This window comes from Schistocerca americana, chromosome 8 (genome assembly GCF_021461395.2).
Source record: "Schistocerca americana isolate TAMUIC-IGC-003095 chromosome 8, iqSchAmer2.1, whole genome shotgun sequence".
Taxonomy (NCBI): Eukaryota; Metazoa; Arthropoda; class Insecta; order Orthoptera; family Acrididae; genus Schistocerca; species Schistocerca americana.
The window spans coordinates 486,569,569-486,596,924 of record NC_060126.1 but is presented as its reverse complement, the minus strand read 5'-3'; positions in this window follow the sequence as shown (position 1 = coordinate 486,596,924).

The window sequence follows — 27,356 nt, the reverse complement described above, 5'->3', positions numbered from 1 at the left end:
CTTGAGGTAATTCATATGTGAGAATACAATATGTATTCCAAAATCCTGCTGCGTATCGACGTTAATGATATGGGCCTGTAATTTAATGGATTATTTCCGGTAACTTTCTTGAAAATTGGTGTGACCTGTGCAACTTTACAGTCTTTGGGACCGGATCTTCCGTCGAGCGAGCGGTTGCGTGTGATTGTTAAATACCGAGCTACTGCATCAGCATACCCTGAAAAGAACCTAATTGGTATACAGTCTGGACCAGAGGACTTGCTTTTATTAAGTGATTTAAGTTGCTTCACTACTCCGAGGATATTTACTTCTACGTTACTCATGTTGGCAGCTGTTCTTGATTCGGATTCTGAAATATTTACTTCTCTTCTTTGGTGAAAGAATTTCGGAAGACTGTGCTCAGTAACTCTACTTTGGCAGTACTGTCATAGATACTATTTCCATTGCTATCGCGCAGAGAAGGCACTGATTGTTTCTTGCCGCTAACATACACTACTGGCCATTAAAACTGCTACACCAAGAAGAAATGCAGATGATAAACGGGTATCCATTGGACAAATATATTATACTAGAACTGACATGTGAGTACATTTTCACGCAATTTAGGTATATAGATCCTGAGAAATCAGTACCCAGAACAACCACCTCTGGCAGTAATAACGCCCTTGATACGCCTGGGCATTGAGTCAGAGCTTGGATGGCGTGTACAGGTACAGCTGTCCATGTAGCTTCAACACGATACCACAGTTCATCAAGAGTAGTGACTGGCGTATTGTGATGAGCCAGTTGCTCGGCCACCATTGACCAGACGTTTTCAGTTGGTGAGAGATCTGGAGAATATGCTGGCCAGGGCAGCAGTCGAACATTTTCTGTATCCAGAAAGGCCCGTACAGGACCTGCAACATGCGGTCGTTCATTATCCTGCTGAAATGTAGGGTTTCGCAGGGATTGAATGAAGGGTACAGCCACGGGTCGTAAAACATCTGAAATGTAACGTCCACTGTTCAAAGTTCCGTCAGTGCGAACGAGAGGTGACCGGGACGTGTAACCAATGGCACCCCATACCATCATGCCGGGTGATACGCCAGTATGGCGATGACGAATACATGTTTCCAATGTGCGTTCACCGCGATGTCGCCAAACACGGATGCGACCATCATGATGCTGTAAACAGAACCTGGTTTCATCCGGAAAAATGACATTTTGCCATACGTGCATCCACGTTCGTCGTTGAGTACACCATCGCAGGAGCTCCTGTCTGTGATGCAGCGTCAAGGGTAACCGCAGCCACGGTCTCCGAGCAGATAGTCCATACTGCTGCAAACGTCGTCAAACTGTTCGTGCAGATGGTTGTCGTCTCGCAAACATTCGCGTCTGTTGACTCAGGGATCGAGACGTGGCTGCACGATCCGTTACAGCCATGCGGATAAGATGCCTGTCATCTCGATTGTTAGTGATACGAGGCCGTTGGGATCCAGCACGGCGTTCCGTATTACCCTCCTGAACCCACCGATTCCATATTCTGCTAACAGTCATTGGATCTCGACCAACGCGAGCAGCAATGTCGCGATACGATAAACCGCAATCACGATAGGCTACAATCCGACCTTTATCAAAGCCCTCGCTACACTACTATATACAGGGTGTTACAAAAAGATACGGCCAAACTTTCAGGAAACATTCCTCACACACAAATAAAGAAAAGATGTTATGTGGACATGTGTCCGGAAACCCTTAATTTCCATGTTAGAGCTCATTTTAGTTTCGTCCACCTATGCTCAATGGAGCACGTTATCATGATTTCATACGGGATACTCTACCTGTGCTGCTAGAACATGTGCCTTTACAAGTACGACACAACATGTGGTTCATGCACGATGGAGCTCCTGCACATTTCAGTCGAAGTGTTCGTACGCTTCTCAACAACAGATTCCGTGACCGATGGATTGGTAGAACCGGACCAATTCCATGGCCTCCACGCTCTCCTGACCTCAACCCTCTTGACTTTCATTTACGGGGGCATTTGAAAGCTCTTGTCTACGCAACCCCGGTACCAAATGTAGAGACTCTTCGTGCTCGTATTGTGGATGGCTGTGATACAATACGCTATTCTCCAGGGCTGCATCAGCACATCAGGGATTCCATGCGACGGAGGATGGATGCATGTATCCTCACTAACGGAGGACATTTTGAACATTTCCTGTAACAAAGTGTTTGAAGTCACGCTGGTACGTTCTGTTGCTGTGTGTTTCCATTCCATGATTAATGTGATTTGAAGAGAAGTAATAAAATGAGCTGTAGCATGGAAAGTAAGCGCTTCCGGACACATGTCCACATAACATATTTTCTTTCTTTGTGTGTGAGGAATGTTTCCTGAAAGTTTGGCCGTACCTTTTTGTAACACCCTGTATGCCGACATCTCGTAAAATTACCAGCTTATTTCGTCACTATCAACCCTTCACGACAAAACTACTAATATGCGAGCGAAGCATCGGCTAATAGCTAGTAGAGAATGAAAATGTTTTTTAGCTAATCAGTTGCGATGATGCACCGTTAAAAATATTGACACACGATGGCTATCTATCGAACAGGCTATAGCAAGAATTTTATCGCAGTGGGGTGAATTAAAATTGCATTTTATGACCACTAAAAATCGATGTTACACAGAGGAGATGAGTTATAATATGTACTCAAATGAGCAGAATTACCTCTATATGTACTTTTTGAAAACTATTCTTCATGAAGTCCAACAGATAATAAAAATCTGTGAGAGTGAAAAAGCAAGCCCCGTAAAACTGTTAAGTTTTTTGATAGCTTTCCTACGTTCAGTCAGCCAGAGAATTCTGCTGCCGACGGCAGCAACAACCTACAAAGACTACAGAAATTTCAATATCAGAGACCACCTCAAACCCGTGCCCTACTTCGGATATCTTTTTGAGTCATACGTGCAGCAACTTCCAGTAAATCATAATGTCAGTACTGCAGAAATAAAAAAAAATGGTGTATTCATTTTAATGTGAAGTTAGAGGAAAAAAGCCAAAAAAATTTCCAGACAATTACAAAGATTTAGAAAATATGACACTCTCGAGTGAGGAAAAAACTTTGAAACAATCAAAAGACACTTCTTTACTTAACCTTATACAGGAAATGGGACACTCTGATGAAAATATTGACAAAATCTTGCATTAGGGCAAACTATTCATCAGGTTGTTTGGAATCCGCTAAAGGGGGACGCTATTAACTTTTGAGCTAAAGTAGCCGAACATAAAAAAGCGATTGGAGTAAAAAGCTTCCAGGATTTAAGTGGTTTCGCTATAGCTGTTCTGCACTTACCATATTTTAACGCTGATGTAAAAAGGGGTGTTTAGTTCAATGAATATTGTGAAAAATAAATTTTAGAACAGACTCTGAACAAATTAGAAATGCTCTTGTCATCAGAAACCCACACAAGATTAAAAACAAGAACTGCTCTCCTTATGATCTCCCAGAAGATGTCACTGACCAAGTCGGCAAAGGAAAACTGACAAAACTGGAGAGGCTTCAACTTCTTCTTCAGTTAGCGTAACTGATGATCCTGGATACTTCTTCTATGATTTTGAAATTTAGGTAAAGGCATCTAGCTAATAATTATATTTTCTTTTATGGAATTGTAGCGTAATCTATACACCGTCACATGTTACATCGAAAGTCCAGTCAATGTACTCATCATCGCGAACAACTTATGCTATGGGACTAGCCGTGTAATCGCAAAAATTAGCTATTCTGTGCATCTTTTTGTTGGAATTGACCTTTTTATATGGAGCACTCGATTTTTTTTCGCGGTTTGAGGGTTCTTCTTATAATAAAACTGGGCTTTCAATATACCATGTTTAAAATGTCACAGTGCATAATTTTATTTTATTAATAACCTCGTGTACATAATTTCAACTAGAAAATTTTAATAGCTGAAAGTATATTTTTTATTTTGTCTCTACAGATCGAAAGTACGAGACACAAAAATTTGCAATTTTCGTTAAGTGGAACATTTATGGGCATAGTTCATGAATTTAATTTTTTCATATTTTTGTAACTGTGCATGCGTTAAAACTAATTTTGTTGTTAAAAATAATAACGCACTTTTTGTACTGTATATCAATAAATAAATGTATTTTTAGTCTTTCGTATCAAGTTTGTAAAATATCGTTAGAATAAAAGCAAAAGAGAATGATTAAAAAATATCTAGTAATACATTATTGTCTGGCAATAACCAGGAACTGAAAATTAATATAATTTCCCGTCCTCGATATTATCTTTGCCATTAAGTAACGTTACCAACGTCTAGCGGATATTTAGTGAACGTTATTTTTCATATCTAGCGGAATTTTTAAGACTGGCCAGCGATTTTAAATTTTATGCAATGGCAACACAGGTTAACGCTTTGCACATGGTAGATTTCTACCTGACACAAGGTGTAACCGGAATGATTTTCCTTCTCTGTCGACACGCTATTCTCCGCAAAGGTCAGTTTCGTGGCGCAAGCAGTCTTTCGTGCTTTTCCTCCACTATCTGTAAAATAGTTTCTCAATATTTTCACGCAGGCCGGCGAGAAGTGGACAAAATCCCCAGGGCCCAAAGCCTCAAGAGGGGGAGGGGGGGGGGGGGGGACCGGCACGTCTCTCCGCGCGCGGTTAGAATCATCCATGGGGGTGCTAAGTTGGTGGGAAGTATCAGTCTGCTATCGTAAAATAAATTTTGCATCGTAGTGGAAGAACATTACTCCAGCACCAGCAGAACCAATCTTCTTTTTCACTTCAGTTCTTCAGCTGGCCAATTGCACACCACTCTGTTTCACGTTTAATCTTGCATTCCCAATATTTCCTTTAGACATCGTACACTAAAACTATCTTTTGATGGGATCGAAAATTCGCTTTCTTTCAGTGTTGTGGGAAATCCCACCAAAACACTCCCCAACAAACGTACACAACAGCCGTTATAATTTTGTAGGATTTCCTGCAACAATAAAAGACAAGACACTTTTGACTCCATCACAAGGTGGTTTTTCACTAAAAACGAGTATACAGAATATGCAGGGTGTCTGAAAGTCTTTCCCTGATTACATAAATTTATAACTCAGGCTAGAAGTAAGATACAAATATGAAACTGGTGTCTAATTGTTTACAAACTATCAAAGTTTTTTTCACGCATCAGTAAACTTCCACATGAGCACCCTCGGTAGCACGTAGCACATCTAGGCGATATTCAATTTCCGTCCACACATTAGCCAACATCACTGGAGGGATCGATTCAACGACTGTGGTTATACGTTGCCGCAGGGTTTCAAGATCTGGTACACGTGTTCGGTAGACCTCATCCTTGACATAACCTCATAAAAAGAAGTCTAATGGGGTTATGTCAGGAGAGCGTGGAGGCCAAACGGTTGGCCCATCACGACCAAATCCATCGCCCAGGAAAGGTCATATCGAAATGGGCACAGACGTCCAAACCCCAATGAGGCGGTACACCGTCTTGCTCAAACAAGACATCGAGGTGATACTGAAGCAGCTGAGGAACAGCATACAGTTGCAACAAGTCCAGATACTCTGCAAGTGTGATGGTAGCCTCAGCGAAGAAGAATGGCCCGATAATTCGATCGCCGGCCGGGGTGGCCGAGAGGTTTTAGGCGCTACAGTCTGGAACCGCACGACCGCTACGGTCGCAGGTTCGAATCCTGCCTCGGGAATGGATGTGTGTGATGTCCTTAGGTCAGCTAGGTTTAAGTAGTTCTAAGTTCTAGGGGACTGATGACCTCAGAAGTTAAGTGCCATAGTGCTGAGAGCCATTTGAACCATTTTGATAATTCGATCGTGCAATAGCGCGCACCAAACATTCACCTTTGGACTGCCTCTGGTGCACTCGATGACCTCGCCAGGGGGTTGTGAACCCCAAATGCGCACATTATGGCGATTCACTATTCCACTGACAAAAAAAGGTCGCTTCGTCGGAAAAGGCAATTCGTCTGAGATAACCATCATCGTCCTCAATACGTGATAGCATTTCGACCTCAAAGTCACATCGACGTGTAATGTCATTAGGCAACAAGGCCTGAACGATTTGCACTTTGTATGCACGAAACAATAAATGTTTGTGTAAAATGTCATAGAGAGAGCTTTTTGTCATCTGTAATTCACGTGAGGCCCTGCGCACCGATTTCTTCGGACTTCGCAGAAAACACTGCCTTACAGCTTCCACCCTGTCTGCTGAGGTTCTTGGTCGACCAGACATCGGAAGGTCAGCAATCGATACTGTGTTCTTGAACTTCTCATACCAGGCTTTAATGCTCTTGACATCAGGTGGATTCCTTCCAAATGTTGCCTGGGAGTGTCTCTGCACTGTGGTTGGTGATCGTGTCTCATGGTACCACAGGACACGCTGTGCCTTCTCCTGATTGGTTAACATGGCTTCTTGGGCACTGCACCTCATCCACTATTTACGTTCTGCGAACCTAAACCAGAAAAAAAACTTTGATAGTTGTAAACAATTCGACACAAGTTTCATATTTGTATCTTACTTCTAGCCAGAGTTATCAATTTATGTAATCCGGGAAAGTCATTCGGACACCCTGTATTTTGCATTCAAGAGTAAACACAAGATAAAATATTTCTATTTGTATACAGCTGCACTGGCAGAAACGTAAAAGTGAAGAAATTAAACGACATGGAAGAGGCACACTGTCCGTGCTGATGCTTGCAAATAAAGAGATAATGTTCTTTCGTTCTTCCGTAGAACAGCCAACTTACACGGCCACCCCAATGTTACTTGGCATGACAGTATTTCTTCGCTAGAGAGGCTTGGCCTCCAGAGGATCAGCTCAGAAAACTGGAAGCACAAATACTGGAAATTTCCTCGGAATGTTAGAGCTCTTGTGGCACAATGATCCATTTCTTGCAAAACACATTAGCAAGGTCAGAGCTCGACAAGAAGCTGGAAAGCGTTTAGAAGCGCATTATCTGTCGCGTGACACTCAGAGTAAATTTATTTCTAGTTGTGCCCATCATGTCAGGAGGCCATCATGGAGCCGAGAGAAAATATTAAGTATTATTGAATTATTGTTGATGCAACTCCTGTTTCAAATCATCCTGAACAAACAACATTCATCCTACGTTATATTTACTTTAATAACGAAATTGGTGAATCTGAAATAAATGAATGCGTTTTGAAGTTTGTGAACTGTAATTAGAAAACTAGAGTTGGTATTGCACACTTTTTTCTATCAACGCTTGTGAAACACTCACTCCTATTAGTGAATACTGTTTAAAAGGTTACGATAACGGAAGTACCGATAGTATTAGTCGTTCTTGTAAAGGAGCCCAGACACATTTTTTTCAGTGAAATCATGTTACAAAATTTTCGCTATGTGCTTGACACAACCTCATGTAGAGTACATACAGCGGAGAGTTTCATGAACCAGATGCTCTTTTCGAAGTGATTCAGCTACCTTACAACCTTCTCAGCAGCAGTTCACAACGATGAGAAGTTCTGAAACAGTGTGCTGAAAGGTCTTATATTCCATGTCTGAGTGGAGTGCTCGGGTTGATGCTGCAGTAGCAACTGATACTCATTTGTATAAGGTTGCCATTGCTGTTGAAACTCTTAGTAAGTTAAATTTGTCAGCTGAAACACATGCTATGGCACGAAGTGTTTTGGATTATGTGCAATCATTCACGTGTTTAAGTATGGTATCAATTTAGCTTAAGTTGCTGGTACCAGGTGACTACAGATGCAAACTAGACAAGCTCGAAATATTTCCATTGATGTTGAGATAAGACACTTTGAGAGCTTATGGATTGACTTAAAATACGAGGGCAGTTCAATAAGTAATGCAACACATTTTTTTTCTCGGCCAATTTTGGTTGAAAAAATCGGAAATTTCTTGTGGAATATTTTCAAACATTCCCGCTTCGTCTCGTATAGTTTCATTGACTTCCGACAGGTGGCAGCGCTGTACGGAGCTGTTAAAATGGCGTCTGTAACGGATGTGCGTTGCAAACAACGAGTAGTGATCGAGTTTCTTTTGGCGGAAAACCAGGGCATCTCAGATATTCATAGGCGCTTGCAGAATGTCTACGGTGATCTGGCAGTGGACAAAAGCATGGTGAGTCGTTGGGCAAAGCGCGTGTCATCATCGCCGCAAGGTCAAGCAAGACTGTCTGATCTCCCGCGTGCGGGCCGGCCGTGCACAGCTGTGACTCCTGCAATGGCGGAGCGTGCGAACACACTCGTTCGAGATGATCGACGGATCACCATCAAACAACTCAGTGCTCAACTTGACATCTCTGTTGGTAGTGCTGTCACAATTGTTCACCAGTTGGGATATTCAAAGGTTTGTTCCCGCTGGGTCCCTTGTTGTCTAACCGAACACCATAAAGAGCAAAGGAGAACCATCTGTGCGGAATTGCTTGCTCGTCATGTGGCTGAGGGTGACAATTTCTTGTCAAAGATTGTTACAGGCGATGAAGCATGGGTTCATCACTTCGAACCTGAAACAAACGGCAATCAATGGAGTGGTGCCACACCCACTCCTCTACCAAGAAAAAGTTTAAAGCCATACCCTCAGCCGGTAAAGTCATGGTTACAGTCTTCTGGGACGCTGAAGGGGTTATTCTGTTCGATGTCCTTCCCCATGGTCAAACGATCAACTCTGAAGTGTATTGTGCTACTCTTCAGAAATTGAAGAAACGACTTCAGTGTGTTCGTAGGCACAAAAATCTGAACGAACTTCTCCTTCTTCATGACAACAAGTCTTCGCACCCGAGAGGAGCTCACAAAACTTCAGTGGACTGTTCTTCCTCATGCACCCTACAGCCCCGATCTCGCACCGTCGGATATCCATATGTTTGGCCCAATGAAGGACGCAATCCGTGGGAGGCACTACGCGGATGATGAAGAAGTTATTGATGCAGTACGACGTTGGCTCCGACATCAACCAGTGGAATGGTACCGTGCAGGCATACAGGCCCTCATTTCAAGGTGGCGTAAGGCCGTAGCATTGAATGGAGATTACGTTGAAAAATAGAGTTGTGTAGCTAAAAGATTGGGGAATAACCTGGTGTATTTCAATGCTGAATAAAACAACCCCTGTTTCAGAAAAAAAATGTGTTGCATTACTTATTGAACTGCCCTCGTATCTTCGCGAAAATTGGGGCGCCGTTCTCCCTGATCTAATTCTACTGGTAGTGCAATTAACATAAACCCTGAATTTCCAGAGGAAATCATTTAATGATGAAATCAGGAGTGAAGTGACAGGTGTGAATTCAGAAGATTTATTGGAGCTAAATGCACTTTATTTCATTATTTACAATCTAGGCCGGCCGTGGTGGCCGAGCGGTTCTAGGCAGGTTCAAATCCTGCCTCGGGCATTGATGTGTGTGGTGTCCTTAGGTTAGTTAGGTTTAAGTAGTTCTAAGTTCTAGGGGACTGATGACCTCAGAAGTTAAGTCCCATAGTGCTCAGAGCCATTTGAAAAGTTTTTTGACAATCTAGAGTCTAACTTGAAAACCCTATATGAAATAGTGAAGATTTTAGATGAAACATTTGGGTTTTATGGAAATAATCGAAGATGACGAACGATCTGGTTGCTGAAGCATGAAAATTATTAATCAATGAACACTGTATTGGTGTCACAACAGATTTAGAAGAAATGACTGAATATTTGCAATAATTCATACTTAAAACTTTGAATATTACTTTGGAATTATCAGCACTATTGAATGAGATGCACGAGCTTAAAATATTAAGCTTATTTCTGACTGTATGTATACCTATGCACATCTTCTACACGTTTCCAGTGACTGTAGCTGAAGCACAAAGGTCATGGAGCACCCTAGCTCATGTTGAAAGTTGTTTCAGGTCAGCTATGCATCAACAGTGTCTCATAGATTTAGGAACCTTTGCAGCTGAATATACACTACTGGCCATTAAAAGTGCTACACCACGAACATCACGTGCTACAGACGCGAAATTTTACCGACAGGAAGTAGATGCTGTGATATGCAAATGATTAGCTTTGCAGAGCATTCACAGAAGGTTGGCGCCGGTGGCGACACCTACAACGTGCTGACATGAGGAAAGTTTCCAACCGATTTCTCATACACAAACAGCAGTTGACCGGCGTTGTCTGGTGAAATGTTGTTGTGATGCCTCGTGTGAGGAGGAGAAATGCGTACCATCACGTTTCCGACTTTGATAACGGTCGGATTGTAGCCTATCGTGATTGCGGTTTATCGTATCGCGACATTGTTGCTCGCGTTGGTTGAGATCCAATGACTGTTGGCAGAATATGGAATCGGTGCGTTCAGGAGGGCAATACGGAAGGCCGTGCTGGATCCCAACGGCCTCGTATCACCAGCAATCGAGATGACAGGCATCTTATCGCATGGCTGTAACGGATCGTGCAGCCTCGTCTCGATCCCTGAGTCAACAGATGGTGACGTTTGCAAGACAACAACCATCTGCACGAACAGTTCGACGACGTTTGCAACAGTATGGACTATCAGCTCGGAGACCATAGCTGCGGTTACTCTTGACGCTGCATCACAGACAGGAGGGCCTTCGATGGTGTACTCAACGACGAACCTGGGTGCACGAATGGCAAAACGTCATTTTTCCGGATGAATCCAGGTTCTGTTTACAGCATCATGATTGTCGCATCCGTGTTTGGCGACACCGCGGTGAACGCACATTGGATGCGTGTATTCGTCATCACCATACTGGCGTATCACCCGGCGTGATGGTATGGGGTGCCATTGTTACACGTCCCGGTCACCTCTCGTTCGCATTGACGGCAGTTTGAACAATGGACGTTACATTTCGGTTTGTTACGACCCGTGGCTCTACCCTTCATTCGATCCCTTCGAAGCCCTACATTTCAGCAGAATAATGCACGACCGCATGTTGCAGGTCCTGTACGGTCCTTTCTGGATACAGAAAATGTTCGACTGCTGCCCTGGCCAGCATATTCTCCAGATCTCTCACCAATTGAAAACGTCTGGTCAATGGTGGCCGAGCAACTGGCTCGTCACAGTACGCCAGTCACTACTCTTGGTGAACTGTAGTATCGTGTTGAAGCTGCATGGGCAGCTGTATCTGTACACGCCTTCCGAGCTCTGTTTGACTCAATGCCCAGGCGTATCAAGGCCGTTATTACGGCCAGAGGTGGTTGTTCTGGATACTGATTTCTCAGGATCTATGCACCCAAATTGCGTGAAAATGTTATCACATGTCAGTTCTAGTATAATATATTTGTCCACTGCATACCCGTTTATCATCTGCATTTCTTCTTGGTGTAGCAATTTTATAGCCATTAGTGTAATTTGGCAAAGCAACTGGGCTTTGATGCTGTGTTTCAAGCATTTCCTGAACGAAAGGTTCGCAAAGCACTGTTAATAGTATTCTAGACAAGTAGGTTATAACATGCCACAGGTTGCACGATGGTGGAGGTTTATATGCGAGTGCACTGATGCCTATTAACTGAAATGTGTGGACACGCCAGGAAACGAGTGGGGACAGAATATGCCATATCGCACCACTACCGGCACCAGAATTTCGTTAATGTACAAATCCGAATCGTACTTGGCCTTTTGTTTTAAACTGACCTGAAAGTAAACTAAACCACTGAAAAAAATAAAATTGAGTAGAGCAAACATATATTTTAAAATAATACACTATTGCGTAGCGTCTGCAGATGAACTTCTAAGTTTGTCAGTTGGATCATTTTTCTTCCTTGCTGTGTAGGTCATGGTTGAGCTATCATCCAGTTCTCTAGCTATGGTGGTCTTGGGCTCCTTATAACTCTCCTCATCACTACTTTTTAAAACAGTTTATTACTACTTTTTCGATTTCCTACTCCGTGAAAGCATCGTGGCGCTAGTATTCGTTCTCAGTATATTTAACACTTGTATCCTCATTCATGATTCATCTGACTGGTGTGTTAGAACTTTCAAAAGCGCAGTGGGAAACTGGAGGCATGGTGTAGGACAATTTTCAGTTTTTCTACATGCCAAATAGTTTTCATTGTAATAGAACATTGTACAAGGTCTATCATAGTAGCTGTTTCAAGTTCCCTGAAATAACAGAGGACATAAAATTAGATATTTTTCTTAACAAACAACGTCCAGTAATGCGTCGTTTTGAATTTGCACCGGGATGAAAGAAGCTGCGTATTGTAATAAAAGTGCTGCAAGGAATTAATTGCAAACGAGTGTGAAGATTAGAGCATGATCTGAACCAGAGTACATAATTCAAGTGTGATATTGTTTTCTTTCTGTGAGATTATTATACAATACTTAAATACAATCAAAATTGCAAATATATTTTTAAGAACTCCGTTTTCCGTCGTTCCTTAGTTGCTTCAAAATTCATGGAGGCATGTTCCGTGTTTGCAACTCGACGACAAATATGGACAAGCAACATTGGATTTCGTAAGTAACACGAAACGATAATTTAACTTCACGAAACGTGTGCTGCAAAACCTCTTTCTAACTTGGAAAACAAGGGAAAAACATGAGGAAACGTAACATAGTAACATACTTGTAACTACTACATAATGCATGTATTGCATACATAAAGACAAACATGTATTATAGGCAACTGAAGATGTTTCATAAATAAAAGAAGCGAAACGCTAAAAAAACTCTGCCTTTCACTTAGCTGCAAAGACAGAATATACCTCCATGAATATTTATAAATGTTATTTAAATTTGTAGCTACCATAATCTATTCTAATTTAAATGAAACATTGTGTGGAAGTCATAGATGTGAATGCAGAAAATGTGCTCGGAAGAAAATACGTACTGGAGGGAACAAATTTAACTTTCTGTATCAGTTTTGTAACTAGAAAGCTTGTCTTTCTCCACATTCGTAGAAAAACATTGTTATATATTTTAATACCCGTAAATAAGTAAACAAATTTCATAGAAGTTATTTTGTGACTAATAGTAACAACCTGACTTCAGCAGATCATTGTTTCTATGGTAAGAATAAAAGCTGAAGCAAAAACATCTAAACTCGGAGTGATGTACACTGGCTTTTGTACAGAAAACGAAGGATTTTCAGACCCTGTATTTAAGTAATGTTTACATTTTTGTCCTCTATGATAGCAGAGAATTAGGAACAGTTACTCTGCTACACCTGTATATAAATTTTCTGCTCTGCATTAGAACACTTCGAGCTGTTTCTTCAGGGGCATCCACTTTGTAAATACAGTGCAGTGACACGTCACAGACTGTACAATTTCCTCGAAAGTTCACATATGGGAGGGTCCAGACCCCGCAAGCCTATTGTGAAGATATTGCACTAGTAGTTTTTTTTCTTTTTCTTTTTTTCTTTTCTTATCCTTCATTTGCTCTGTAAGTGACGATTTACAGTATTTTTTCGTTTTGTTCTGTATTAAGAAATGTTGCTATGTTTTATGTTACTTGTATTGCTACACAAATGTTTCAGTCCATATTTTTATTGTCTTTGTGTACGTGTAACACGCTGACACTGGGAGTAAATGTAACATGCAGTACTGTAGTGTGAAGTGTTATGCGAGGGCGATATTGATAGTTGCAGTTGGACAGTGAAGACAGTCAGAAATGTGCAGTGTCATGGCGAACTTGCAGTTTATGATGTGTAATTGTGCTGGACAGAATCACACGAAAGTTCATGGCCATGTTCTTATTTTTCAGTCATCGCTAGTAGTAGGGCAACACCACCATCAAGACAATTTGTTAGTGCACGTTGCCTACATCCAGGGGCAAACTTGATTGATTTATGAGTTTAACCTACTGTTCAGCTAAATGGTTTATGATTACCTGGGGATAATCCATCCTTTTGATTGACAGTTCTTTAACCTACGGTTTGATTAAGTGGTTTTCCATGTCACCCCTAACCCTCCCACCCTCTTGGAAAGCGAGCAACACTTCTGATATCAAATTAATTTACTAACTAATTTAATTGACTAAAGAAATTGGCAAGATAACTCAATTGTGTAACTTTCCGTATTCATGAGCTGCTTCACATTATGCAAATAGCCCCTACCTGTCTATCTGTCTCATTGCCTAATTAATTAATTAATTACATCGATGTCCCTCATTTTTCCTTGTCTCCCTCCCCCCTTCTGGAAATACCGATTGATCGATTGCATTGTATGGAATATTGTTTAAACATTTAAACAATGTGTGGAATATTTTTTATTTACAAAAATTAATGGAATAAAAGTTGGTATATGGAACATGGTTTGTTTGAAGAATTTATCAGGAAACCAATTACAGTGTATGGAATATTTAACAATTGCGGTGCTTTTTTCATTCCAATCACATAGTGAAACACATAATTACACCGTCACAGACCACTTAAACATAACTGAAAAACAATCTTGCATCTCGCCACTCACGCAGGCTGCCCTCGCACAGTCCAAGTACCTTGTCAGCTGCCGGGTTGTACTACACCGCCGAGAAACTGAGAAGTAACAACACGCTTGGGCATATCATTTCATACATCCTGTCAGCATCTACACCCATCTCAAGTGGTCTGTATGCATGAATCAACCTGAATCAGTGCACGTGAGATGCCTTCCTTCCAAAGCAAATACCTGAAAGGGAATTGATCCAGAAATACAGCTGAAGTTGATAAATAATTAATTTCCAATCACATGATCGTGATGTTTGGGATATAAGGACGACATGGTAGCTATTTCACACATACAGATTGATGATGTCACAAAATTAGTAGCAGGCCGATTCAAAATACACTTTAAAAAATATAGTTTCATACAAATAGAGAGAGAGAGAGAGAGAGAGAGAGAGAGAGAGAGAGAGAGAGACCTGTAGTTTCCTTTGCAGATGACATGGGAACTTGCAAGAGATATTTCATTCTACCATGGATTCTGGTACATTTTTCTTCTGCTTCAGGAGTTATTAAATCTGGTGCGGAATATTACATTTTGAATATGTCAAAAATGGTACTTCAGAAGATGTGCCACAGGAAATATTAATTAAATCATTAATAACAGCGTCAAAACAATTTGCTTCACACATTTTAGAACTAGCAGAAATTAAAAAATATCGGCACTGCACAGTAGTTTGCCTACATAAACAACAGTGTTATGTTTTTGATGAGAAATTTTATTAAATAATCCGAACCTATTATTATCTAACGCTACGACTGGAAGCGATGATGTATGAAATGATAGTTGGAATTTCAGATTTCAACGTGAATTTATACCGTCACGGTTATAGAGTTCCCGACCATTACAGCTCCACTAAGTTTACTTTCTTTTTTAAAAGTACTATAGAATTCCTAAGCTGACTGGTTCTCTGGGCTACATCAGGACGAAGGAGGAGGGAGGAAAGGGTCTACTGTGTGATAGGATAGTAACACAACACCACTGCAATTTATTGAGAAACACAATCCATCCACGGCTAGATGACTGAGATCATTGAAAACACTCCCACATCCCAAGTTCTCACCTTCTGCACACCCCCACACACCAAACCGCACTACAGCGCCAACACTCAGATACTGGAGGAAACTACCACCGTAAATGCAGCCCATTATCGTAGCCAGAGAGAGGCCCACCGCCTGTGGAGGGCCGTACCCCCTGAAAACCTGAGTGGTAGGAGATCGGATGCTATCAATGATCCCAGTGCAAACACTCGTCATATTGAATCTTCTCCAATGTCCACGGAGTATTCATGCGACCCATGCAGTCCCGAAGGCGACTCAATGCAAACTGGGTATTAGTTCATTATTCATCCATCCAGGGGGAACTGCGAGCCAAATCGTCATAAGCTGCAGCAGACCGGAAACTTTCTTGAACTCTGTGAACAAGAAATGGGCAGGCCCCAGTCCGGAACAATGGCGTCCACTGTTTCTGGCCCTGACCTGCTTGCTTGCTGCTATGCTTTCTGCAGCCACATCCAGACTCACAAGATTATTGGAAACCAGGCGTATATTTATCGGTGTAACTACGATTAAATATTATGATTCCTGCTACAGGCTGACACCAATCGATGTACTGGAAATGTCTGTGATTCTGGAAGGAATCCCACATTGAAATTTCAATATCTATAGCGCACATATCTTTCTACGTAAAATCTCTCTCGTAGTATTATGGCTATCGATGTTCTGAATTTATACCTCCCTCACGATACGACACACAGTCATTTTCTCTGCACATGCCGGAACATGAGCCATAGTAGCTTTACATTGCAACATATACACATTGCAGACAAGCAGTGTAGTTATCATTTATATGTGTACAGCACCCGAGAAAATTATGGTATGCCCATAGTGACACCAGCCACATATCTCAATTCTCTCTAGTTCTTGGAAATTATTTGACGTTTAAGTCTTCCAGTCAGAAGTTCTGGAAGGTGCTGCATCATGCCAAGACTCTTTCAAACAAGTATTCTAAAAGCACAGGTGTCCGGCACTACGTGACAATCAACAGCACTCTCATGGATGAAAGAGTTGGAAAGACATCACTGATACGGGTTGGCGTACCGTAATCAACGTCGCAGTCTGTAGTGCAGCGAGGAAAACGTGAGGATATGCTTAGGGGAGTCGATGAGGGGACATTCTGTGTATCCATCTTGTTACAGCCATATTGCCCATCCGGTCTGTACACTATAGCAGGTCCAGTTGAACCCACGCATTGTGCAGCTCTTTTTGAAATGAATCTATTACCCCTTGCATTTGGATATGTTCTTCAATGCGTTGAAATCACAATTCACCAAATCAAATCTATCCTCCCCATACGACTGGACATACGTATTTTTTTTTTATTTCCCACAAACATCTGGCGATGTGTTGGAACGTAAGCCACAGTACCTTTACATTCAAGCAGCATAACATTTCTGACTACCATTTATAGGTGTATAAAAAATATATATGACACATCCACACTCACACCAATAGCAAAAAAGCCTCCCGCCATCACATATTTGTCGATGAATAAAGGATGTAACTACAATCTAAAAAGACCTACCGTCTTTTTTTATTTTATCGATTTCAGCACTTCCACAAAACCTTTTCCTATTTTTTATACTTGTAAATCTAGCCAACACATAGTGACGTCTATATATTCCAGACCGCCAGGTCGGAGTTTGTGTTAGTGCATTCCATGCACATCCTACCGCCAATCAGATCGTACAAATTTCCTCTGACTAAGGAATCATTGAGAGCTCAATATATACTAGATTACGTCCATTGGGCCAAGCAGATGGGTGGAGAAACCGCAAAACTGTTCTAGTCTAAGCACATTTTTACGTTCCTGTTGCTAAGTACCGTACCTGTTTAACACTTTGGAGCAGGAGGAGGATCACCACGAGACGGATCTGTTCTTGCAGATGGCAAAAAATGAATTTGTTGCGAAAAAACAAAAGAGTCTGTTAGAGCATCATACAAAGATTTTGTTTGTTACAAGTGCGAGTAACGACGACTTAATGATACAGACATGTTTAGATCCTATAACGTGTGTGCGGAAGCTGAATTTTCAGAAAGGCATATCATATTATGTAGAAACCTGCTATATGATTGAATGCAAAAAAATGCTTTATTCCAAGCGTACAGTAGACTTCTGTCTGTCCCTTTCAGCGCACCAGCTGTATGTAACTGAATAATCACTATCAATCCATCGTCATTCAGTTATTCAACTTCAAGTGTGCACAGGGCGTCTGTGAATAAGGTAATGCCATGATTCTAATATTGAATCTGAGGAGTGGTAATGAGTGTACTGTGCAAATTTTGAGATGTAGAACTGTCCACACCCACATGCAGAGCCATTTACGGAAAATATTCAAGGAAAATGGATACAACAACCGCCAGATTTCGCAAGCTATCTTTCCAAACATACGTAAGCCGAAAGATTCTGAGGAAGAGAAGTTTGCATGCTTGCCGTTTGTGGCTCAATAACAGGAAAGATAAGCCAGCTCCTAAAGGGGCATAAAATCGATTCGGTCTTCATGCGCCAGCCAAAATTCGACAACTCTTGAGGCCTTTGAAAGACGACATAGGCCTCAGAACGCCAGGAGTATATAAAATACCATGTGGGTGTGGACAGTTCTACATCGGACACACTGTGCGTCTTCATCTACGGTACCCAGAGAAATCAACTGTAGCAGAGCATGCATTAGAAAACGGTCATTTTGTTGCATTTGATGAGACATCTATCATCACAAGGACAAACAGTTTTTAGGATAGCGTAATTAAAGAAGCGATCGAAATAGAAATTTGTGACAACATGCTCAATAAAGATGGCGGCCTGCAGCTAAGCGCAGCGTGGGACCCGGCCATCGGAAGGTTGAAGCAGGCGCAGCAGCCACACAACGCAAACATTACCATATATGGTGCTGGAGCGGGTACCAGTGACGTCACAGAAGGCAGCGCGGCTACAAAAGGATGGCAGCAGCAACCAGAAGACAGTTACCATTTGGCAATGGCCAAGGAGTGCTCGGCCGAAAGCTCGTGGATTTTTAAACCACTTGACGCAGCCAGAAACTTGAGAAACTTTTATTTTCAATTTATTCTTTTTTCTTTACAAAGAGTAACATCTAAAGTTTTGTTCCATTAAGTTTCGAAAATGATATATTGAAAGTGGACTCTGTTCTGCTCAATGCCTTTGGAGAGTCGAAATCGGAAGTTTCGGTCCACTTTTACCGACATGTCTCTGGTGATGTTGGCAATACCAACATGAACATCGTTTTGTACCTCAGCCAGGGTCTGTGGACGACTGGTATATGCCAAGGGTTTGAGATAGCCCCATAAGAAAAAGTCACATGGCGGTAAATCTGGAGAGCATACTGGCCACTGGAGATCGCCCATCAAGAACATGAGACGATTGGGGAAGTGTTCACGCAACATGGTCATCGATGTTCATGCCTTGTGAGCTGTGGCGCTATTTTGTTGGTACCGGACGTCACCCAGATCCATTTCTTCAAGTTCTGGAAGAAAAAACTGTTCAATCATCAGAACATAACGCTCAGAAGTGACCATCACTGCCTTCCTAATCATTCTCTTCGAAAAACCATTGCCCAGTTATGCCAACTTTAGATAGTGCACTCCAGACACATGTTCTGTATGCAGGGGCTGCTCATGACGTTCTCGGGGACTCAAGTAACTCCAATAACGCATATTTTATGCCTCGTTGCTGAATAACACTAAGGCATCATGAGGCAGCTCATCGATCAGGGCTTCACACGTAGTTTTTCGTGAAACAAAATCACGTGGATGAAGTGTGTTCACCACTGACAGTTTATACGGATGAAATTTTCATTTTTCATGAAGAATTCGTCACGCTGTGCGTTCAGAAATTGCAAGGGCAGCTGCATGTTTGCGTGCAGATCGCTTGGGGAAATTCAAAATCGACATCCTTACCCTTTCGATGTTTTCAGTCGTTCTGGTGGTTCTAGAAGGTTCTGATTTCTTTTTATGTACACTTCCAGTATCCATAAAGGTGTCTACCCACATAACAATTGATTTCCCGTCAGGACCACTAACGGCAGGCGCGATGTTGAACTGTTTCTTGAATGCGTGCTGAGTTCTGATGACCGAACGTCCATTCGAAAAGTAGGCCGCAATGGCGAACGCGCGCTCCTCTCTTGCCCACTGCATGATCACTACTAAACTAACCTTTAAAAAAGTTAAGTCTCGCACTTTTGATTGCAACAATGAGTAACAGGCGATGTGTGCCACGCGTTTCAAATAAGAAAGTTCCCGCTCCGCGCTTTGTACAATAACGCAGTTTACTGTCTTATTTGTGGGCTGCTGTTAGATAGAAAAGCGGAAACTCCTCTTAGAGACCACTGCCATCTTACAGGAAGTTCTGTTGCTCAGCTTACAATACGTGCAGTTTGAAGTACCAGCTACCAAGGCACATACCCGTGTTCTTCCATAATTGAAGTGGGTGTGACGGTCACTTTCTAGCTGAGCACTTGGCCGACCTCGACTGGGAGAAAAATCAGGTCAGTGTCCTACCTGAGAACGTTGAGAAATACATTTCATCCTCCAAACGAATGACGTCGAGAATTACACTCCGCTTCCTTAACATGCCACGTTTTATGCAGGCGCCATTCCAGAAACTTGTTGAAACTCTACCTCAGGGTGATATACATATCACTCGAGCTTAACATCTCCTCTTTAGGAGAGTACACATGGTGCTACATGGACACAGACACTCGCTTGCTTGTTTTCAAGAAATCCCTGTCTAACCTTTTTTTTTTTTTTTTTTTGGGTGAGGGATCTGTGGGGGACTTTGTTAGTGAGTCCATAGGCATGCGAAGGCAAATAACCCATGGATGGGTGACAGGTTCAATGGATCCCTTGACTGATGTTACATAAGGTACTTAGAAGTAAATGACCTATATGGGAAAGCCATGCAATAATCACTGCTGATTGTGGAGTTTTGATGTATGACTGAAGACGAATTCAAGGAATTAGGCGGAAAAATTATGGGGGGTGTGGCAGCTGGTTCTGATATACGGTATGTTGTGGTGGCAGAAGTCACATGCCTTATTAGTTTGGATGACGTGCACTTAGATTTGCCACTGTCTCCAGAGCGCAACTAGTTCCATGAGGGGACTCTACCCCAATACTGATGACAATGCTGGGGAATAAGCAGAGATATATTATTCATTATCATAATCTCCAGCAGTGTCTCAGCTTTGGGATGGAGCTTGTTGGAATCACCTGGGCTATCTCCTTCAAGCAGCCCTGTTGGTAGAGGGAGTATATTGATCTGAATATGAGATGTAGAGTTTTGGTAATGTGTGAGTTTGAGAAAGATTTTTATAAATTAATGAATAATTCAATTTTCCCAAAACAATGGAGAATTTGAGGAGACAACGTGAAGTTTTGATCAGAACTGAATTGGATGGGCGTTAAGGTGTAAGAAAATACATTGCGAGACCAAATTTTAAGTGGGTTACAACATTCAATAAGAACTTTGTTGCTGTGGAGATGACAAAGAGTGCAGCAGAGTTTACAAAACCTATTTATCTGGGGATGTGCATACTAGACCTGGAACATCCTGGCAGATTAAAACTGTGTGCTGGACTAAGACTCAAACTTGGGTCCTTTGCCTTTCATGGGCAAGTGGTGTACCATCTGAGCTACCCAAGTACGACTAACACCCCATCCTCACAGCTTCAATTCTGTCCTTATCTTGTCTCCTACCTTCCAAATTTCACAGAAGCTCTCCTGTGAACCTTGCAGAACTAGCACTCCTGGAAGCAAGGATATTGCGTATAGCCACAGCCTGGGGGGTGTTTCCTGAATGAAATTTTCACTCTGCAGCAGACTGTGCACTGATATGAAACTTCCTGGGAGATTAAAACTGTGTGCCGGACCGAGACTTGAACTTGGGACGTTTGCCAAAAGTCAAAGTGGTTTAAAGTTAATTCACTGTCACTTAAACTTTGAAAAGACCCACTATATGCAGCTCAGAACATGTAAGAGATTTCCTTCCAGTACCTGTATAACATATGAAGACATCCAGATAGAAGAGGTTCACAGTGTTAAATTTCTGGAATTACAACTTGATAATAAATTCAGTTGGGATGGGCATACCACAGAATTGCTGAAACACCTGAACAAGTCCGTATTTGCAATGTGAATGATGTAAGATGTTGTTGTTGTTGTTGTCTTCAGTCCTGAGACTGGTTTGATGCAGCTCTCCATGCTACTCTATCCTGTGCAAGCTTCTTCATCTCCCAGTACTTACTGCAACCTACATCCTTCTGAATCTGCTTAGTGTATTCATCTCTTGGTCTCCCTCTACGATTTTTACCCTCCAATGCTAAATTTGTGATCCCTTGATGCCTCAGAACATGTCCTACCAACTGGTCCCTTCTTCTAGTCAAGTTGTGCCACAAACTCCTCTTCTCCCCAATTCTATTCAATACCTCCTCATTAGTTATGTGATCTACCCATTTAATCTTCAGCATTCTTCTATAGCACCACATTTCACAAGCTTCTATTCTCTTCTTGTCCAAACTATTTATCGTCCATGTTTCACTTCCATACATGGCTACACTCCATACAAATACTTTCAGAAATGACTTCCTGACACTTAAATCTATACTCGATGTTAACAAATTTCTCTTCTTCAGAAACGCTTTCCTTCCCATTGCCAGTCTACATTTTATTTCCTCTCTACGTCGACCATCATCAGTTATTTTGCTCCCCAGATAGCAAAACTCCTTTACTACTTTAAGTGTCTCATTTCCTAATCTAATTCCCTCAGCATCACCTGACTTAATTCGACTACATTCCATGATCCTCATTTTGCTTTTGTTGATGTTCATCTTATATCCTCCTTTCAAGACACTGTCCATTCCATTCAACAGGTCTTCCAAGTCCTTTGCTGTCTCTGACAGAATTACAATGTCATCGGTGAACCTCAATGTTTTTACTTCTTCTCCATGGACTTTAATGCCTACTCCGAATTTTTCTTTTGTTTCCTTTACTGCTTGCTCAATATACAGATTGAATAACATCGGGGAAAGGCTACAATCCTGTCTCACTCCCTTCCCAACCACTGATTCGCTTTCATACCCCTCGACTCTTATAACTGCCATCTGGTTTCTGTACAAATTGTAAATAGCCTTTCGCTCCCTGTATTTTACCCCTGTATTTTAGAATGTGAAAGAGAGTATTCCAGTCAACATTGTCGAAAGCTTTCTCCAAGTCTACAAATGCTAGAAATGGAGGTTTGCCTTTCCTTAATCTATTTTCTGAGATAAGTCGTAAGGTCAGTATTGCCTAACGTGTTCCAACATTTCTGCGGAATCCGAACTGATCCTCCCCGAGATCGGCTTCTACCGGTTTTTCCATTCGTCTGTAAAGAATTCGTGTTAGTATTTTGCAGCTGTGACTTATTAAACAGATAGTTCGGTAATTTTCACATCTGTCAACACCTGCTTTCTTTGGGATTGGAATTATTATATTCTTCTTGACGTCTGAGGGTATTTCACCTCTCTCATACATCTTGCTCACCAGATGGTTGAGTTTTGTCAGGACTGGCTCTCCCAAGGCCGTCAGTAGTTCCAATGGAATGTTGTCTACTCCCAGGGCCTTGTTTCGACTCAGGTCTTTCAGTGCTCTGTCAAACTCTTCACGCAGTATCATATCTCCCATTTCATCTTCATCTACATCCTCTTCCATTTCCATAATATTCTCCTCAAGTACATCGCCCTTGTATAGACCCTCTATATACTGCTTCCACCTTTCTGCTTTCCCTTCTTTGCTTGGAACTGGGTTCCCATCTGAGCTCTTGATATTCATACAAGTGGTTCTCTTTTCTCCAAAGGTCTCTTTAAGATTCCTGTAGGCAGTATTTTTCTTACCCCTAGTGAGATAAGCCTCTACATCCTTACATTTGTCCTCTAGCCATCCCTGCTTAGCCATTTTGCACTTCCTGTCGATCTCATTTTTGAGACGTTTGTATTCCTTTTTGCCTGCTTCATTTACTGCGTTTTTATATTTTCTCCTTTCACCAATTAAATTCAGCATCTCTTCTGTTACCCAAGGATTTCAACTAGCCCTCGTCTTTTTGCCTACTTGATCCTCTGCTGCCTTCATTACTTAATCCCTCAGAGCTACCCACTCTTCTTCTACTGTATTTCATTCCCCCATTCCTGCCATTTGTTCCCTTACACTCTCCCTGAAACTCTGTACAACCTCTGGTTCTTTCAGTTTATCCAGGTCCCATCTCCTTAAACTCCCAACTTTTTGCAGTTTCTTCAGTTTTAATCTACAGTTCATAACCAATAGATTGTGGTCAGAGTCCACATCTGCCCCTGGAAATGTCTTACAGTTTAAAACCTGGTTCGTAAATCTCTGTCTCACCATTATATAATCTATCTGATACCTTCTAGTATCTCCAGGATTCTTCCATGTATACAACCTTCTTTTATGATTCTTGAACTAAGTGTTAGCTATGATTAAGTTATGCTCTGTGCAAAATTCCACCAGACGGCTTCATCTTTCATTTCTCTCCCCCAATCCATATTCAGCCACTATGTTTCCTTCTCTACCTTTTCCTACTCTCGAATACCAATCACCCATGACTATTAAATTTTCGTCTTCCTTCAGATGTAGGAGACGTAAATACAAAAAACTTGCACACTTTGCTTACTTTCAGTCTATTATGTCATGTGGGATCACATTTTGGGTAACTCATCAAACCAAACAAAATTTTCTGTCAAACCGTGTAATAAGTCTCATTTGTGGTTTAAACATCATGTAGAAACCTGTTCCAAGTACTAGGTATTCTAACCACTGCTGCTCAATATATTTATTCTTTAATGAAATTTGTTGCAAATAATTTGTCTCTGTCTCCAGCCAATAGCACAATATGTAGTATCACTACTAGGAATAAGGACAATTTACATAAAGACCTAAAATCATTTACACAGGCACACAATTTGATTAGAAGTCTCTTGTGAGGAATGGTGTCAAAAGCCTTGCAGAAAACTAAAAATGTGGAATCAGTTATGAATAACTTAAAATCTAGCAAGCAATAGTTAATGTATTTTATTTTCAGTTTTACTGTTTCCTTCCTGTTTTGTTAGATTCCCTGATGCTGTGCTTTCATTTTCTCTCTCTGATGTAAGTTTATCATTGGCCATTATTTTTGCCTGACACGTGACTTTTCTGTGTATCTAAATATCTTTTGTAATATAACTGTTAAGGAGAGGGATACATTGTGGTTCTTTCTGTAACTGAGCAGTTCTCTTTTCATGTTGCTGGAGATTTTTATGCCTCACAATTTGTATGCAGTGTAGATTGTATTAATAAATATTTAATCCAGAGTCCAGAGTAGTGGCAGAAGTTTTTGTAAGCCTTGTTGGGGTTGTTACTGCTTGTTTTGAATTGAAAGTATCTGTTAAGTTGAGCAACAGTTATTTTCTCCTGCTTAGTGCCAGAATGTCAATGTTGAAATCCCGACATAGTACTATTGATTTTGGGCCTACATGCCTATTTAGTAATGTTGCAAGTTTATTGAGAAATGCCTCAAAGTTACCATTTGGAGAGTGACCACTACACATGACAGCTCAAGAGTACAGGAAAAGAATGTGCTTTTTCTGCTTTTTTTTTTTTTTTTCAAGAATGAGTTATGCATTCCAAGAGATGTAGGATTCTATATTGTTTAATATTGTTAATCGATCAGTGTGATAATATGAATAATCCATGTTCAGTTTTAGATTGGGCATGAAGTTACCACTGATTTCTATGATGGTTGCTTCAAAGTTCCTTTTGCATTGAGGTACTAAAAACTCAATGGTTCTGTATTTCAGTCTACTTCTAATTAAAACAGCAATGCTTCCATTTTTGTGATTTCTTCTCCAGGAGTAATTTGCAAGTGTGTAGCCTAGTGTTGAAAATGAATCAATCTGACCAACCTTTAAGCAGTGTTCTGAGAGGCACAGAACACTGGCATAATGCAATTCAGTATTTAGCTAAACCTTAGTGTCTAAAACCTTGTGTGTGGCTGACTGGACATTCTGGTGATATAAAGAGAGATACTTGTCACTGCAATTTATTTGTGTACTGGATTTTAAATTAACAACCAGGTTTCCTATGGGCATTTTATTACTTCACTTATGTCAGCTTTGTTTAGAGTGATTCTGTCCCTATAAAAATCATCTATGTACGTGAGGTCTTCTTTTATCTTGTTGACTTTTGAGTGCTTTCTGCTTCTGTGGTAACCATCCATGTGCCTACATCATTAATGTCACTGTTGTTGGCTTCTTACACCCCATCATTTCCACAGATTTCCTTAACTTGTTGAGGATCATTGGTTGCTTCAATTTTTTCAGTTTCTATTTCATCTGCAATAGAGCCAAATGATTAACTTCTGGTCTTGAAAGATATCACTTATGTTACCACAAACTTCTTATTTATAGAATTAATCACTTCACTTTTCTTCTTGAGAGTTATGGCTTCCAAGATGATGGGCTTCAGGCTTAATCTTTTACCTACTATTTCTAAAATTCTGCAAGTAATGAATTTATTTCCTAATCTGTTCAGGTGGGACTGTGAGTTGTGTGAAATATTTTTAAAAGTTCACTTATATCCACGAATGTAGTGTTCTCAAATTGGCTGCAGATGTTTTGAACGTCTTTGTTTGCCTTTTGCACTTCATTTGCATATGACCATTTTGGTAGGACATGGTGATTTGCAGCTGAAAAAACAGTCACATTTGTGTTTATGAACCCATTCAGTCTTCGCTTAAATTGTCATATTACTTTAAATTGTGAGGTTAATTGATATACAGATGTGCTATAGCCTGCATAATGTTATTAAATACCTACTGAAAAGCTGCTTAACTTCCATTTGATGCTGACTTACAGGAAAAAGTCACATTAGCAACAGACGAAGCAGACAGATGGTTTAATGAAAACAGACTCATTGTGAATGCCAAAAAAACAACGTGGATCAACTTCAGACATATTACAAATAAAATAAAAACTAACCTTACAGTAGAACTGGGTAAGTGTAAGATTGAACAAGCATCATACACTAAATTCTTGGGAGTATGGTTTGATGAACACTGAAGATGGGAAAAGCATGTAATATCATTGAACAAAAAATTAAGTCAAACATGTTATATACTTAGAATGCTTAAAAGCTCATGTAATATTAAAACAGTGTTATGTGTTTATTTCTCATTCATGCACAGTTTATTAAGATACGGCGTACAGTTTTGGGGGAACATCAGTCTAACAAAACACTCATTTAGACTACAAAAGAAGGCAGTCAGAATAATAAAAGGTATAGGATATAGAGACTCTTGTACGCAAGCTTTCAAAGAATTAAAAATCATGACACTACCATCTTTATACATATATGAAAGCATATGTTTCTTAAAAGAACACGAGGAATTTTCTACATTAAACAGAGAATTTCACAACTACGAAACAAGGAACAGGAATGATTTCCACAGAGAAATTCATAAAACAGCTATGTATCACAAAAGTGTGCTATACCAACCCAAAATCCTCTACAGTGCTCTCCCCAAAGAACTAAAAATAATAACAAAACTGTGCATATTTAAAAGAGAATTAAAAAACATGTTATTGAGCAATAGTTTTTACAGTATTGAAGAGTTTATGAATCATTGACAATAAAAGCGCAGTTAATATTTCCCTGACATAATAAATATGTGTAATTGCTCACATTTAAATACTTGCTGTTTCTATGAAAGTGTGAAACAGTGTTAATGTAAGAATGTAAATAATCTTTGATGTGAGAATCACAAACTTTTTTTTTTTTTTTTTACATTGTTATCCTACTTGTATATTTTTATGTTAATGTTCTAAAAGTTCTATTAAAATTGT